At 43.3% G+C, this 4,006-nt stretch overlaps 1 pseudogene; it reads right to left on the bottom strand.

The window, feature by feature from the left end:
• Positions 1 to 406: 406 nt before the first annotated feature.
• LOC147620880 (berberine bridge enzyme-like D-2 pseudogene) lies at positions 407 to 2,265 on the bottom strand (annotated as a pseudogene).
• Positions 2,266 to 4,006: the final 1,741 nt, after the last annotated feature.

Raw genomic sequence — 4,006 nt, 5'->3', positions numbered from 1 at the left:
CCCCCGAGCTTGGGGGAGAGAGATGCATGCACCACCTTAGCATGAGGCCTTCAGCCCACCTCACAACTAGACTAGCACCATGCATGTCCTGCACCTCTGTGGTACTAGCATATTGGCTCGGCATCTCTCGTTGACTCACATAAGGCATGTTCAACACTAAGTTATGATCCCTCCTCATCCTTATGAGTCCACTCTAACAAACAATAAAGTTTTTCAAAACTTATCATAATAATCTTTGCTTCGCATCAATCCCTTCAACACTTATGAAAGTAAAACCACTAGTAGAGATTTATGCGATCATTGGGTGCATAGTTATTTGGCTAGCTCTGCTCGAATGTCTTAAAAGATCTCAGAGACACACATTGAGAGAGAGAGAGAGAGAGAGAGAGAGAGAGAGAGAGAGAGTCCAAGGTTCTTTTTTATGATTACCAAAATCCAGTCAACATTACATCATCCCCATAGTATGATGCAAGCATATTTCTTGCATCATAGATAAACATTTCATTGCCATAAAGCACTTGGATCACAACAAAACTATTCTCAATAATAGCCACTTCTTCTAATTGTGCTAGTTAGTAAATGGTGCACGATGCTCGCTCTTGCCTTTGACCGTGATTAATTATTTCTTAGGCTAAGGTGAGACGTTACGATTGGAGATGCTATGTTAGAGTAGTTGTGGAGGAGGGGAATGCTTTGAGGGTGGCGGAAGACATTGTTGGGGTCGACACGTGTCTTGATTTCAGCAAGCCGGAGGAAGTTGTCCCCAAAGTAGCTACGGCCCCACATCGCGTCAGCCTCTTCGAAGGTCGAGTTGCCACCGAGCTCCAAATCAAGGTAGCCCACGTAGGCTTGCCGGGGGTCCAGGGACACGTAGGGTGTCATGTATGCATGCAGTGTCCGGGACCAGGCCAGGAGGGTCTCGTCCGGGCACCCGGTCTCGTTGTCCCAATCTGCATGGTACTGTATGACGTACCAATTGCCTGCCCGGTGTGGAAAGGCGATCTGGTCTGCAGGTATCCTCGCCATCACCCCTTGGTAAGGCTCTAGAAGCAAGCTGCCCAAGCTTGGGTTGGCCTCCAACAAATCAAACACACCATCCCACGCTTCCTTTGAGATGGGCGCTTGCACGTAGTCGGACTTTGCTTTGAAGTAGTTTTTGTCTGTGTTGAGCCTCTCTGTTAACCCTAATGGGCTCCCGGCTCTCCCTACATTGGCCACAGCTTCTATCCATGTCCCCTCATCGCAATCATCGGCTGTCAATCCTAGCTGTGGATAAATCTCATTCATCAACTCTACCGTCTCATTAATTCCCCCCATGTAGTAGCCATAAAACAACCCACTCAGATTGCTAGACACACTAGCTCCACCAGTGAGATACACTACTATTTGCATGTCTTCTGGAGCTTCAAATGGGGCTACAGTTTGCCAGTCATAAATGAGCTCATTGAGAAGGGTTCTGTTGGTTCTTAGCACATTAAACGCAGTCACTCGAGAGGCTACAGGCACAAGACGGAGCCTCCATGCAACCACTACACCCCAACTGCCTCCACCGCCCCCTCTCAGAGCCCAAAAGTAGTCTTCACCCATGCTTTCTCTGTTAAGAAGCTCACCATTGGCATCCACAAGCAATGCATCAATCACATTGTCTGCAGCAATACCATGTTTCCGAGACATGAAGCTGTAGCCGCCCCCACTGATATGCCCTCCTGCACACACAGTGGGACAAACCCCAGCTGGGAAACCATAGTCGGAAGTAACTTGGGAGATGCCATAGTAGAGCTGGCCAAGGGTAATGCCAGCTTGGGCCCAAGCGGTTTTGGAGTCCATGTCCACCTCCACAGTCTGCAGGTTCATCAAATCGATGACCACGAAAGGGCTCTCAGCAGTGTAGGATAGGCCCTCGTAGTCGTGTCCGCCGCTACGGACACGAAGCAATAATCCACTGTTGATGGTGCAGTTAACTGCGGTTTGGACTTGCTGGGCGGACTCGGGGAGGACCAAAACAGAGGGGACGGGCGCCCCGGGCTCGCTGAAACGCAGATTCTGAACTGAGAAGTCGAGCAAATGGTAGAATGTGGGTGCGTCCGAGCTACGGGTGGTATAGTTCTGCACACCTCCATTTTGCAAGCACTCTAGAAAGCTGGGCTCCGCAACAAGAGGAGGAGCAGCAGCAGCAGCTGCTACAACAAGAAAGGAACGTGTAAGAACGCAAAAGGCCACCACTACGAACACAATCGGAACCACAGATTGAACACCCAGCCCCATCTAATCAGCTCCAGAACTCTCAGATGGTTTGTGAGTCACGAGCTATAATACCCCGTCTACTCCCAGAAACGACTCACGAGCCCGGACACGAGCCAACACGAGCTCCTTGTGCTGTTGAGTAAGTTATTGCGCGTGTCAGAAACTTGGCTGTTCCCCCCGAGCATCCTCCGACGTTTACTCAACTCTTGTTGTAGGAAAGGACAAAGAGTTGAGTAAAGTTGCCCTTTTCCAAGAAAGGCAATTTTTTTGCAAGTGAGGTACCTTGTTTTCTAGGAAAGTCGCCTTTCTCCAAGAAAGGCAATTTTTTTTCTTTGCCCTTCGTTGACATTAAAGTTACCTTTCTAGGTAGAATACAACCAACAATACTTAAAACTATTGCATGTAACATAAATATTGTCTCTCTAGATAAAATACAATCAACAATATACTTAAAAAGATTACATCTAACATAAAGATTGTATTTTTAAGCAAACGTACTTAAAATACAACCAAGAAATCTCATGAATTGTACATTATCAAATCGTCAATCCATAAACTCACATCATGCAGGTCCAACATAATCTAGAATCTTAGAAACGAAATCATAGAAGTAAAATATCACAAATGTTTCAATACAATAGATCATCACCAAAAGCTCATATGACCATCAATGTCATGAATAATGTCATGAATAATAACCACACATCAAACAAGTCATGAATAATGAAAAGCTACCTTCTTTGCACTATTCAATTATCATCACATTGACATTGCGATGCACGTTATATATATTGCATCCCAATCCACCTCTAATGCATCTTTTTCACCATTGTATGAGTGAGAGAAACATGAGCTTATTCAAAGTTTCCAAGGATAGTCTGTTACGATCATTAGACTTGATACAATTTGAGAAACCAAAATTTGGAAATCTATTGGTTGAAATTTGACGTTGTCTTTAGAGGTTGAAATTTATATATTTTAGTTATAAATCCGGACATTTGTACACATTTAGTAATCCAAGTTAAGGGTTGAAAAAAATAATTTAGAGGCACATTTTTTTCAAGTGACATCAAATATTCCAATAAAAAATCATATTAAAAAAAGAGAGATTTATGTACTTTGTCCTTCTTTTTCGTCCACCTGTCCTTTCGTTGGTAGCCAGTTGATGAGACGTGTGATGGGAGTTGCACCAACTGCAGTCTTGGCCCACCACGTCCGACTCCCACCACAGAACGAACGTACTCACGCCCGATCTTGTTTGCCAACTCCCTTAGGACTCTCTTCCATCATGGGATCCCCACTTTTGTGGCAGCCGTCGGGATTCCTGCTAGGCCCGCCGACGTGCGCCATTTTTGTGTGCGCCTAATCTCTAATCTAAGTAAACGAGGTAGAAAAGTATATATGCACAAATATAGAGATATATAGCGCCTAGTAAATGATGTAAAAAAGGTATACAAATATATATATACATCTATATATTATACATATATGTATATCTCTGTATATTCTAATCAAGCGCTATACATATAGAGATAAACGTCATATAGAGATAAACGTGGTATAGATATATATAGCGCATGATTTCTAATCATGTGCATATATATACATATATATTTATATTTATATATACTTCTATACATCTATATATACATCTATATATTATACATATATGTATATCTCTGTATATTCTAATCAAGCGTTATAAATATAGAGATAAACGTGGTATAGATATATATAGCGCATGATTTCTAATCATGTGCAT

This window comes from Cibotium barometz, chromosome 31 (genome assembly GCF_041138505.1).
Source record: "Cibotium barometz isolate CiBa-2024 chromosome 31, ASM4113850v1, whole genome shotgun sequence".
In the NCBI taxonomy this organism is placed as follows: domain Eukaryota; kingdom Viridiplantae; phylum Streptophyta; class Polypodiopsida; order Cyatheales; family Cibotiaceae; genus Cibotium; species Cibotium barometz.
The sequence above is the reverse complement of the archived record's forward strand: the minus strand, read 5'-3'. Positions and strand labels throughout refer to the sequence as shown.